The sequence below is a fragment of the Glandiceps talaboti genome, chromosome 5 (genome assembly GCF_964340395.1).
Source record: "Glandiceps talaboti chromosome 5, keGlaTala1.1, whole genome shotgun sequence".
NCBI lineage: Eukaryota > Metazoa > Hemichordata > Enteropneusta > Spengelidae > Glandiceps > Glandiceps talaboti.
This window is the reverse complement of record NC_135553.1, coordinates 10,848,498-10,863,193: the sequence shown is the minus strand read 5'-3', so window position 1 is coordinate 10,863,193 and position 14,696 is coordinate 10,848,498.

Below are 14,696 nucleotides of genomic sequence, written 5' to 3'. Positions count from 1 at the left end.
TCTTTCCGTGAAAAGTTAGAAGTACTGCACTGTGGTGTACCATTACTTCCTGTATTTTGACCTTTTGGTGGCACTTGCTTCGCCTCTATTCCACGCATTTTGTCTATCATAAGGAATGCACCAAAGCAACTCACCTGAAAGAGCAATAAAACAAATGTGTAAATATTCATAAACCATTCTTCATCATGTGACTAGTCGTCTCAATTGTGTATCTGTTTTCATGAAGCGAGACTACCTGAATGGATTTAATATACATTCTACTTCAGTAGTATAATTTAGCCTGAAGTACTCGTCTACGTAATATACTGTACGAATAGACTATCGTACTACTAGGAGCAAGCTCCTATGCCTATATGCATCAATACTAGATGTCACTGCCATCAGTGGCGGCCATATTTGATTCCTGATTTGTTGCCTTCGACATGTCAACAAGATAGTGGCATGCATCGTTTCTTAGTAAATAATGTAAACATACACGGTATTACTTTTCGCCATAAAATTTTACAAGTGTGAGAAATGTTGAATAAACTATATAATGTTGATTAAATCAATGAAAATATTTAATTCCTACTCAAAAATTACTAGTTTACACTCGTTGCCTAGCTCTGAGGGTACTGGTAGACGTCTATTACGATAAGGGCTGTTACGTAGCAACTACTTCCCAAGACTGGTAGCCAAGGGAAATAGTCGGTAACAGCACAATGGGTAATACGTTCTTGACGTCTAATACTAGTGCCTGAATAAGACCAGGCAATGAGTGTTTTTAACGCATGGGATTTTCGAGCACGTAGTCCTTTGTGTAAAGTTTTAGTCCAATGTGCTGACCACAGATAGAGGTGATACGGGTTTTGATCTATTCTGTTTGACGTCACACAGGTAAGAACTTGAACGTATTTAGGATTTACTCTTTAATATGACAATTTTAACATTATCATAGCACATACGATGACACGTACATCGACATTGTCGATCAAGATATGGTCTCCATCTATATCACCATGGTAACAGTGGCAATCATGAAGAGTTTCAAGACTAATTGATAAATCTTGTAACATTTTATGTACAGCTTCTTTGTTTGATAACTTCCAGTCCGTGAACTCTGACATCCTGATGAGTGACATATCACCGACATCGTTGAATAATAGAGACCAACAGAGTCTTGATTCCTTCAACATTGCGATTTGTACATATTTAAATGTGCCGGGCAAATCTAAAAAAACAAACAGACTACGATTCTTATAGTTGGACATTCACTGTTAAAATACATGTAAATACATGAATAGAGCATCACAATAAATACGATTTCTAAAATAATGTTAATACAAATAAGTAAACATATTCTACACATGAACAGAAGCACAAATCAGTAATCCTTCATTTTTTTAAAAATATTTGATAACGGTCGACTTTTTCAAAACTTAGCTTATCAAAATCACAAAAGAACCCGGGGATCATATTGTTTGAATAGACAGTACGCGGTGATTCCTTTGATGTGAAAAGGCGATTTTCGTTGATTTGTTGGTAAATTTTGTAGGAAACGGTTTTAAAAGAATTTTGAGACAATGCTTCAGAATTTCACTGATTTGTAATTTACCGTGTTTGGGTTCAGACATGACGCTGTTTATACATGTCGCCATACACCCAGTTGTAGAGAATCGTATTATTGCAATAGCTGACATTGGCGTCAAGACAATAATTTAGACGTGCTTTTACATAAATTTACGTCATCTCGTTTCAATAGCTTTTGCTATCATTTTTCCTGAGAATAAGAGACTAGTGATGACGGCATCACATTTTAGATAAGACGGAAGAATGTCATGACTCTACATGTTTTAGTATTTAATAAGATAACGTGTCTGGAAAACAATTGTCCTCAAGGCGTCCCTTTGTTTCAAATTCACGGACCTACGTGTCATTCACGTAATTTACATATAGTCATGTTTAGACAATAGATATTCCAAGTTTTCCTGTAACGTGATTTGTAAAATTTAAGACACTCGGCTTCTGGCCTTGGGGTGAGGGACTCGACTTCTGGCCTTGGGGTGAGGGAGTCAACTCGACTTCTGCCCTTGGGGTGAGGGAGTCAACTCCTGGCTCTGCCCTTGGGGTGAAGCTGTGAGGTTTCAGGGCCTTGATAAATAAAGTTTATGTTCCAGTTCATACCACACATATCGTCTCGTATGCAGTTTATCCTATAACAACAATACTGGCTGATCTTGAAAGATTTGATAGATTGGCATTTTCAAGGTAAAATGTAGAAGTAGAACTCGCTCTAACGTAAATCGCTTTCCTATGATACGTGGGCCCGACGTCACCATGTACGGTTCAAATTAGCTTATGCTTACTTACGAGTCTCTGTTACTAGACCCATACTACAATTATCCAATGTATTTTTATTAATTACCTTTTTGATCATTCTTCTCAGGTACAGGTATGTGTAAAATAGTTCTAACGATCGAGGTCACATCAATGAACTTGAATTCATTCGTCCAGAAGTAATAGATACATGGGTTGGTGACAGAGTTTAGTGGTAAGATAACAACCGCGATCACCGGATAGATAATATTTTTCAACTCAACTCCAGCCACACCAATAAGACTGATTGTAATGATTGGTATCCACAACATCAAATATGTGGTGATGATGACCATAATCCTAATTAGAATTTGATATTCTTCCCGAGACTTACGGCTTGTCTGAAGAGCTCCACGACTTTTATTTGTAGCTCTTTGTATAATAGCGTAACATACAGTTGTCGAAAGTATGAAAGCTAGGTCCAAAATTGTGAACATTGTAATCGAGTATTCCCAGGCATAGGGGTGGTCATGACGAAAATGTAACGGCAAACACACTTTGTTTTTACCATAAAAAGAGACGCCGAAATGTGTTATTCCGGTAACGGGTAATATTATGATGAACAGCAACAGGAGAACCCAAATTGACACAATGAGAGATGCCAATTTTCGACTTACACGAATAAGCTTCATTGGATTAGAAATTACTATTGCCCGTATCATAGTCATAAGAGCTACAGTGAACAAGGACATTTGACTAGAGAATGTAACCAGCATGCCAATAGTAGTACAGACAGGACCTGACCGCCAGCGTTGGTCATGTACAATGTAATCGTTGATGAAATACTGGTCAATACTCGCCAAGGTTATCACATAGACACCCATCAGCAAATCGGCAAATGATAAAATCAGAATCAAGAAGGCGTCACATGACTTAAGAGCTTTTCTGTGCTGTTCCTGTAATCTCCATATTATACAGATCAGGTTCAAGCAAAATGACAATAGACCTATTAGCCACCCAAAAACACGTATTGCTATATGTGATAGAATGTCATCGCATGACAATAAAATGTTAGCTTTCGGCAAACAAGTGTGTTTACTATCTTCTTGAAACCCAGCGATACAGCAAAACGAATAATGATCTGAGTACCTGATAAAAGAAATTAATAATTAAAATCGTTAGCAAGTAGCGTATATCATTCAGAGTGAAATAATAGGATTTTGTTTTTGCGCCAAACAGATCTGAAACCAGATATAAAGTAAATTCCTACCGCAAGGAGCTGAAAAAAAGTCTTTTGTGTCTTGTGCCTACACGCATTACATTTCCCAGAAATGTCCAGGACATTGGAATGTGAATGAGTGTACTACTGTACAGAACACAGTGACTAAATCTTGACAGAATATGACCTCAAAATGTTGTAATAACGGTTCTGAATGCGTAGCTAGTGGATGTATGTGAAATGTATTATGAATTCAAGTACAAGGCTAAACGCAATCCCGAACGAGTGTGATTAGAATTGATATTTATTATTTATTGATAGTTATTTAGATATTTGACAGACAGACAGACAGACAGAGACGGACGGAGGGACGAACAGACAGACAGACAGACAGACAGACAGACAGACAGACCATTAACATAACATCCCCTTACGGATTAAAGTTTTGAATAACATAATTGTCAATACAAATACTAGTATAGTAACTTACAAAATGTTCAATTGCTCTAATCTGACAAATACGTCTTTTCCAAACTGAGTGATATCGTTACTACGGATGTCCCTGTAAAATAATTTTACGTTGAGAATGTAAGAATGAATTAACCCAGTTTTGGTTTTACTAACAGAGAAACACCACAACAACAAAATAACAATAAGTCAACTATATGCGCGAACGATGTTGATAAAATTGGAAATATTCAGCTGACAAAATTCACATCTGCCTTTTGGAAACAAACTTCCCTACATTTAATGAAAAGGGTCATGTTACTTATATCTAGCAGTAGGGTGCTACCATACACAGTTGTACCATGTTTGTATTACTTAAAGCAATATCAGCTTTTGTCGTCCTGTCATTGAAGGAGTAAACCCATGTTGCGGTGACGGAAAAACGTTTATAGTGAAAGGATTATTCTTACTTACAGTAAATGTAATCTTCCTAATCCAGTAAACATATCTCGACTTAAGGCAGTCAAATTGTTTTCCGATAGGTTCCTGTCATAGTGCCATTTTCATAAAAAAATATTAACAATATTAGCAATACCATCGGATATTCAAAATAAGACAGAAAACATTAGGACAACCATCTTTCTTACATTCACAATGAGTTTGTTTTATCAAGACAAAATGTACAGTATATTATAAAACCACAACTTACTAGTAAAATATTAACAAGAAATTGATTCTAGCTTATGAAACACTTACAAGTGAAGTAGATTCCTGAGGTTCTGAAATAAATTTATTGGTAGGTTTATCAACCCAGTCGCGGAAAGATCTCTGCAAAGGAATGGCCACAGATTATAAGTAAATAGAATGTACAATCCTGACATGAAACTTAAAATATCTCAAAGAACTGGAATTAGCATTTCACTTGAAAGCAAATAAAGAGGCATATGCGCATATAAGGGGAAATCCAGTGATATATTTGTTAAGATGTTAATACATGTTAAATGATGGTTTAAATACATGATGCATATGAGAACAATTTCTTTTAAAACCACAATTTCGATCCAAACTTAGCATATATGAACACTTGTTTCTGGTACTTTTAATAGACTAAAATGATTTTGGATCGACCATCTTATTTTTGGCAGTGTTTTATTTTCCAATCGAGTTCAAATAGTATTTCGCGGCCAATTTCGATTATTATATTACTCTGACCACCATTTCAAAATTAGTACAGTGACTTTCTTTTCTTTGATTTTAAGTGACAAAGGGTTTTGAACACGAAGGTAACAACTAGTTTAACATTGCATATATTGAAAGCGCATATTATGTCAAGAGGGTATCAGGGTTTTGTCTACAACTAGCAATGTTACTTACAGATATCCAAGAAATTCCAGCTTCTGCAGAAATGTCTCCATCAAAGTCATGTTGGATTTTAATTCTATGTTTGCCATGGTTCTGAAATTATGCATGTTAAAAATGAGTAACACACTTGTCACGAATTTACCAAATGTGTCTTTGGGGACGCTTTCCTTCTATGTGACTAACGGAATGTACTGTCGCTGACAGCGGAGCTAATAAAGAGGAGATAGAGACACAAGTATCTATAGGTCTTTACAGCATGTATGTATGAATGTATGTATGTATGTATGTATGTATGTATGTATGTATGTATGTATGTATGTATGCATTTATGTATGTATGTGTGTATGTTACTGTGTGCCTTTACATGATATGTATGTGTACGTATTGATGAGGAGACAGTTCCTTAAAAGCTACTTACAGACTTCGTATAGAATACGGAAATTCATGTAGAGATGACGAAAGATTGGTGCAAATCACTTCTAAGTCGCTGAATTGACAACCATCGAAAGCTGTAACTTCTGTAATAATAAGACAAAACAAATATTACCACTTTGGCAAGACATGGCAACATACAGCAATACAGAGTGATCATTATATTTATTATGATGTTAGAGAATTAACACGTTAAATTCACTTATAGTTTACACAATTATAAATAACTGTTCACCACCTTCAAGACAATGTTAACGTTTGACTTCAGTATATTCTTTCTTCTAATGAATATATAATGACATATGTATTTTGCAGTCAGAAAAGTAATAACAATCACACAATTAATGTTACGGATTTTGCTGAATATTGACGCTCACTTACCGCAGTACAACTCATCATCGCCATAAGGGCATTGGGGAACGCTGTCACAGACATACGTTCCACCAACACATAGTTTACTACCTCGACATTTGTAGGATCCTATAGGGCACTGGAAACCTTCTATAGAAGGAAACAAACCTAAACTGTGTTATTCATTCACCGTATTGATAATGGAAATGACAACAATATGATGCCTAAACAGACCATTATACAAAATATCATGATATAACCGATTAAGTCATGGCAAAAGTAATTTTTCTGTTTGAAGCATGGTTGTCTTATTATCTTGGAAAAATGTGCCTAAAACGTGCATATACTACTGACAGTCATCGAACCGCAGATACACCACTGATACTCCACAACTGATAAAATAGAAAATATCAGAACACTTGAAATATTACCACAGACCATGGAATCTTCGTCATCTTTCAGTGGACAGTCTGCAATATCATTGCAGTATCTGTGCAATGGGATACAATAACTACCTTGACACTTGTACTGAAAAGGCTTACATTCCTGTTGTTCTGTTAAGCAAATAGAAACAAATCCATCATACCTTCAATCTTTTCAATTCCAAAGTATATTTTGCTACTAAATTGCAAGAGATACCGTTCATGTGAATGACTGTTACATAGTAACAAAACTTTACAGAACTTATCTAGAGCCAAAATTACTGACGTCACAGCCCTAGTTTAACCAATCAATAAGATTCAGTACTTTTAATCACACATTATATACAGGAAATGTAATGTTTTCGTAACCTTATAGACTATTGTAGAAATTAAGATCAATTATGTATATAAAAATAAATTTACATACCGCATTTATTCAAATGAGAAGCATCTCTACAACCAATGGGATAACCATAACCATCAACGTCATAGGTGCACCATTGGTTACTCTCAACACATGCCCCACTATCGCACTGTACCATGTGAGCAGGGCATTGGGAATCCTCCGTCAAAATCACTGTACATGGACAGTAATATCGTAATTTTAGTCAATAATGAAAAGTGTTGGCGTTTAACATTTATATTGTTAAAACTTAGCGGCAACACCATGCAATTTTAGCTAGTTTTGTGCTGCATTCCTTCCATTTTTTTCAGTTAGAACAGTTCTTATTAACATATACTTACTACAATTTTGTTCATCATCTGACAACTGGTCTTCACAATATACACAGTCACTTATGCCATCACATGCCACTGATGGGGCCAAACAAGAACCATCTATACATTTTATGGCATTACATGTTTCTGTTAAAAAATGTGATTTAAAAAAGTGGTATATTGTTAAATGGGAACAAAGGTGATGTTGATTTTGTCGGGAATTCTCAAATTTCCATATTGTTCAAATGGTACATCTCAAGTATATTCCTTCTTGTGAAAACAATGACTAATTACTGACGTGTAAGGGCGCTGTCTTTTTTGCTACTTTACTGAGTTACATATTAGTTGTAGCCATTTTGTTCAGTTTGTTTATTCTGCCTGTGCTACACAGAGGGAGGAAGAAAACCACAGAAGTTATCGAGCAGTTACATTACAATGTGCAAACAGTTGATAAAGAAGTTGATAAATTAAGTGCAGTTAATTCTACAGAATACCATCCGATCGATCACGTGGTTATGTCACCATGCGATCGTGGACTGTAATATTTTGTATCAGATTATATCGTACTCGTTTCAGTACAATCCCACTCATCAGTCCTGTCCAAACAGTCGAACTTAAGATCACACACTTCTCTAATGGCAATGCATTGTTTGTTTTCACACGCAGTTGTGTCCACTGTGTCATTACATGGCGGATAATCTAAAGAAAAGATAAGGTAATTCATCTACTACTTTAGTGTGTTTGTAACATTATTCATAATATATAACGCTTGCAATGTTGTAATAATGCCACTCAGCAATCTTTGAATGTTTTTTGCCATGTGAATTATTTGGTAAGTTACAACAATCTTTTCATAACGCCAATTCATACATTGAATTTTCGTAATCTTTAGGTATTAATTAAACATAAAGATGACATTTTAAAATATCGACTGACGAACCACAGTGCAATTCATCTGTTGAATCTAAGCAGTCTTCCTGAAAATCGCAGTACTTTGAGATTGGTATAGTTTGACCATTATCACATTCGAACCACTTTGAGGATGCATCATCTGTAGACAGAAACACGACACTGATAGTGATGTACTGGGGCAAAAAATTGTTTTATCTCCTTGGAGTTTTGATATTGATAAATAAATATTCACCAGTAAATAAAATACACTAGTATTTAACTTATAGGCAAGGCGACAATTATAAAGACATCTCTTCTATCACAGGAAAAAGACTGTCGTTTTACTCCCAGACCCTGAGTTTTACCAGTATGACTATTAACTTTTAGATCTTTATATCTCACCGCATGGAAGTGAGTCCTCACTGCTGTAACACATGGTGGTGTTGTCGCACAGGTCACTATAGTGAACACATTCTCCACTAGAACACTGGTGCAGATGAATAGGACAGCGTCTTGACACTGTGTTCAGGTAAAGAATATGGTATTGTACTATATTACCTTTATTGTCTTATTAGGAATCTTATCAGTTGTACATTGCATCAATATGACATTTACATGTACCCCAAAATAGCTTGTTTAACACACGGTACAGTAAATTTTCAAGTGATAATATATACAAAAGCTGTTAGTCTGTTACCAATAAATAATTTTGCAATATTGATTATTCTACTGTTTTTTTTTGTTATTGTTGTTGTTTTGTTTCAAACAAACAGGGTGTAACAAGAGACAGACAGACAGACAGACAGACAGACAGACAGACAGACAGACAGAGTAAAATGGTAGTAAGAAGTACCATACTGATTTATTATTTTAATGTCTATTTAAACATTAAATGCCACTGCACACAATAGGTATATAGCTGGATATCTACCTACATCAGATAATGTAACAATATACCTACCATTTCCTATAGTCTTTGATATCCAGTATTCGTTTTCTGTACAAGGTTTTAAAAAATATGAATATACAATAAATCATTTACAAGTAAATTATAGAGTGTGAAGACGAACATTCTTTAGAATTAAATGCACATAGCCTTCAGTGCAAGCTCTTCCCTAAAGGGTAAAAACACCTAGCCTATGATTTTCCTATCACTGGAATAGGAAATTCAAGACTTAGATAAGGTTTATTCATCTTGAGACGGTATGTAATAATACCGGATTTCGTGATATCAATGCACTGTGTGCTTCAATAGGTACACTGCCTTGTTTTGCTACCGTGTGGTCACAGACAGGGTGACATTGTATCGATGTATTATAATAATATTAAACCTTTACGCATAAGCCAAGCAATGAAACTCACTTGTCCCGGCTGTAGCCTGTTCAACTCCGACTTGCTGTCTACATACAAAGCGATTTGTCAGGGCGGAGTCACATAGTACATCATTCCAGTGATTTGTGGTGTAGAGGTTCGTTAGATAAAGAGCAACACAGTCCTTATATACACTACCATCTGGTTGTGACCTTTAGTCAGAAATTATTTATTTATTTATTTATTTATTTATTTATTTATTTATTTATTTATTTATTTATTTATTTATTTATTGATTTATAGGCCAATACTTCTCATAAAGTAGACTGCTTTACTTTAGTAATAGTTGAATGTACACGTTTCAAGGACATTCTAAACTAAACCAACATACTAAATCATAGACCCTCCACTAGAAGATCTATGACTAAATAATAGATGTTTACATTTCACTTGAAATATTATACAACAATGCCGACTGACTGGCTATGTAAGGATAATCTGCATGAAGCAACGTGTATTATACATATATTTAGATTAGATCACAAACTGTTTTACATGTATTTGACATCACTGGGTGATACATTTGTTTTTTCTATGATGTCTCCACTCATTACGGAGATGTCATCCAGGCGGGTTGGAGTATATTACATAAGGGAAAACAACGATGGATCTTTCAGGTCATGTAGTAAATAATGTTAACGAAATATAACAGATCAGATAAAGTTGATCAACTGTTTCAGAGAATTAAACGTATTCAGAATCCCAAATATTGTTATCAATTGTTGGTATACTTTGGCAAATCAGGTTGGTTATTACTATGGCAATGTGGATTTTCTGTTTCAACAATCTTTCTGTTTGCATACAACACCTTCACTTGACAAAATCACTTGTTTTCTATTTTCGTTATACCATAATCCCTGCACATTTCACGAAAATATATCTTATGGAAATTCCAACAGAAGTATTCGCTGACCTGTCGGCACTCCAATCACTATACAGAAAGCGACGACCATCAGTCCACTCATACAGTCCTTCCAGCTTGATATCTGACAACCCTTTTGGAGTATGTAAATATATTTCATTAGATAGAACATCAATTGATGTACTAAAATAAGATAGGTTATTATTTCAAAAGCTTGGAAACAATGTAGAATACTTTGTATCTACAATTGGGCAATCTAACAAATATAACGCAAATATATGACAATATCACCTCAATAATGACACTTCTCAATATTCCAAACTCACCAATGTAAATCCATTCCATGGCGTTCTCAGAGACGAGATAATGGATAAATAGTGCTTCAGCTTGAGAAACTATACTTGCGAGGGACCCTTTTTCAGCAGCACAAATCTGCTCTGCTTCCAACCAAGTGGTTTTATTGGATAATTCAAACAGCATGTAACATCCATCATTGAATAATTCCCAGCCAAAAGTACAATTATAGTCTGTAGAGTAAAAGAGTTGTGATTCTAACTTTAGATAACAAAACAACTAAAATTGTCCCACTTAACCTCAAAATACTGCTGATTAAGAAGCAAAATAAAAAAGCTCAAATCTCGTGTAAGGATTAAAAATACATAACATATACCTGTGTTATTATCTAAGTGTGCCATTCTTTCGTTCACTGCATTGTATTTATAGTGGGCATAAAATCCAATACTGCCGTCAACTTTCCGATCTGATATGAAGATAACAAGCATTTCATTAAAATCAGAACGTAGTACTTCAGGTGGTCTATTACGATTGCAAAACCTCCTTCGTTGCTTGTCATCAATGTATCGTCCACTGTAAACCTCTACTAGGTCTGATAAACAGTCTCGTGTTGCCCGCCCAATATCAAAGTGTTCAAAGAATAAACTGATATATGAACCAATGTCTGCCTGCAAAATCCAGGAACATCTCATTGCTGGTGGATAGGGTACAGGATAATCTCTGGTAGTGAGTATCCCAGATGTGAAGTTTGAACACAGCATGTTATTCAAACAAATTCTTGATACGTCTTGACAGTTCTGAAGATCTGTAGGAAAGACGAACACTATTATAATATTAAATATTTGAATGTAGTTTTTTCTCATTATTTGAGTAAGAACTGGGCACCCATTTCATCAAACCCATCGAAAATACTTTCAATATGGTACGTACACTACGTCCCAGCGCACCAAGATTGTGTTCACTACCTGAGCATTGAATGAAAGAAATCTGCCTGAGTCTTTTTGCCAGTTACTTTAACCTTTTTTGTGGACTAAACATACCGTGTTACAATTTTAGGGGATTGTTATAGTTGTGGAAATTATATCTAAATACGGTAACATTGGGCACGACAAAATTAAAATCTAGTGTGGCAGTAAAAATTCAAAAACCATATGATATGATTTTTAGGGCTTCAAACGACTTAAAATAAAAATGTTATCGCTGGAAATGCAAAGGTGGAAATGTTGAAACTATTGATTGTAGGGCTCCGATTTTTTGTTTACTCGAATACTGTGTCACATTTCCAACAGAAACATTGGCCACATTATTTTACTCACATGATCGAGTACTAAACCTCACTCAGGTTCATTTTTTAAAAACCTGTTGACTTTAGATTTTTTATTCATTATCCAAAGCATTATGTAGTATTTACTGTCGCATGGATTTACCCATTATAAAATGTTTCCAAAAGTGTTATATTTAATGTCATTGTCGAATATGTGTACGCATCGTTCATGCAGTATAGGAAGTAATTGCAAATGGCATTCTATTGTAAACTACATTTAACACTAACAGTACAAGACGCATCCGATACAGGCTGAATCGTATGGCAAAGTGTTTCTTTTGGCTTAAGACAGGCCATGGTTGTCAAAGGGTTGGATGCAGTGTGTAACGGATTAAGTTGGTACTGGAGATGAACATCATTGTCAACAGTTTCTACATAGTTGTTACATGTTTGATGGGGCAAGGCTTGCTATTACCATAAAAGATAACGAAACAACTTTAAAATATGTATATAAATATTACAATATCAAACTATGAAAGGAAAATGGTATAAAAACATAGGACAAAAACATAGAAAATCTTAAAATGGATCTGATGTGGTTGACTTTGAATTTAGTTGTAGACCCAAAAATGGCATTTCAAAATGTTGATTTTAAACTAGTAATTACCACTGGTTATATAAATATGGTATTCCCACGAATAAGACTGTCTTATAGTCACTTTGTCCTCTTCATCATGCATCCAATGTGGTTTTACTCCGACAAAACATTGTCTTCGCACTTCATTGTACAGTATGAATGTACATCTTTGCAGTTTCATTCGATTGAGACAAAGTATAGCACAAGCGTCACGACTAGATGGATTGGAGATAACACCGCTTAATTTTCCAGTCACTATTCGGTTTGTAGAATATACGTTTTTCCAAAACACTGCTGCGCCTATGAAAATTTAAATTTAAATATAAGCCACCCTTTTCTCCCATACGAATGCGAAGAGATTGCAATCAAGGCTATTCCTCAACTACATCAATAGTGACAACCAGTTGGATCTGAAATTTCCCATAAGGTATTGTGCATACCATTGCCAGTGGAATGTATGTATTAAATATAGTTTGACTTTAGCCAGTCGTTTATGATAAAATTATGAGTCACATCAAGCTGACACCACGGACAGACAGACAGACAGACAGACAGACAGACAGACAGACAGGCAGACAGACAGACAGACAGACAGACAGTAAGTTTTCTGTATTCGAATATTTCAATTTGAAATGTCACTTTTTACGGTCAACAATGACTAAACATCCTTTAAAACTTCGAATATTAATTATGCTTACTATATGTTTATGAATTATCATAAAATTACAGAACATTTCAAATGTTTTGAATGTAAACATAATTAGGTCAATGATCCAACCCCCAGTCCCATCCCCATCCCAACCAATGTACTACAGTGTACTGCTAATTGAAAGAAAATTTAATATTCATCCCTCAAATAGCTTGCAATGCACGGCATAGCACTATGTATGTGTTACTTTCATCACGAAGCGGGTGTCCGTATATCCGTATATGTACTGTAGCCATGTATTTAGAGAGGGCCTGTCCACGTAACATAAGATGGCGTGCAGGTTGTGGTGGGCAGATAGAATCAATCTTTTCCTGCATCGTGTACATCTGTGAAATAAAACAATCATATTGCTTTGAAACAAAATCTTAAAACTCAAGCCACTTAAAGCATAACAAAAACAAACTGTGGTTCCGATGACGCTCAATTTTAGAAAAGGTGGGTAGTAGATTTTTATCTTATTTTTATATATATATTTTTGTTTCGTGAATGTCTACTTATGTTTTCCGTTGTTTTCCATATGGTCTCTGTGTTAAATTGGTTTCTTCTCATCAGATGTTAAACCATTACAGATTATTGGAAACACAGTTTTATAATTATTGTCTTTTTAAGATGACGTCAGTTTCCACTAGTACTTCTCGCGAGACTTTGCGCGAGTTTATTAAGTTTTCTTGAATACATAAAAAAGCCAGTGAAAAACTAGGTGGCATCGGGTAACCGGAACCAAACAATGAAGACCTACGTCACCAGTATTTTGAATAAAGAGAAGTATTAAAATATAATAATGAGATTAGCCGTCCGATGACAAAATGGACCTTATGGGTCAAATTTTCGAAATTGAGTTTGATCCAATCTGTTACCTCCTACTTTTACTGTCGTTTGTTCTTTTTTGGTGTGAAGAAATAGCTATATATACAGACGGCTAATTAGTTACATAACAAATTGTGTAAGTTATGCCTCCAAAATCTCAACAACAACAAATTAATGTAATTTCATTACATGAAAATCGGGGCCAAAAGGTCTGCCTGAGACAATATATGTGGAAATCACTTACCAGCATATTTTTACCAATCATGGCATTTTAAGCCTACTGTATATTATATTGGAACCATCTATCATGTTTTACTTCACTTGTGTTACAAAAGGATGTCTGCGACTCACAAATGCCATGAGCATAGACATTTATTTCCTATATTTTATTTTTTACCGCGTTTTGTATCTATTTTGGCAATCTTCACATTACATTATGATTTTGATTACCATGGCTACTGATATTGACAAAATGACAATTTTATTGAACGCATCATAACAAACAAACCTACTAGTAGACAGACTAGATTTTAGAAAGGCGAATGTGTCACTAAAAAGTTATTGGTATCATATACATAACTTAGCGATTATTATCAATATTACAGAATATATTGTG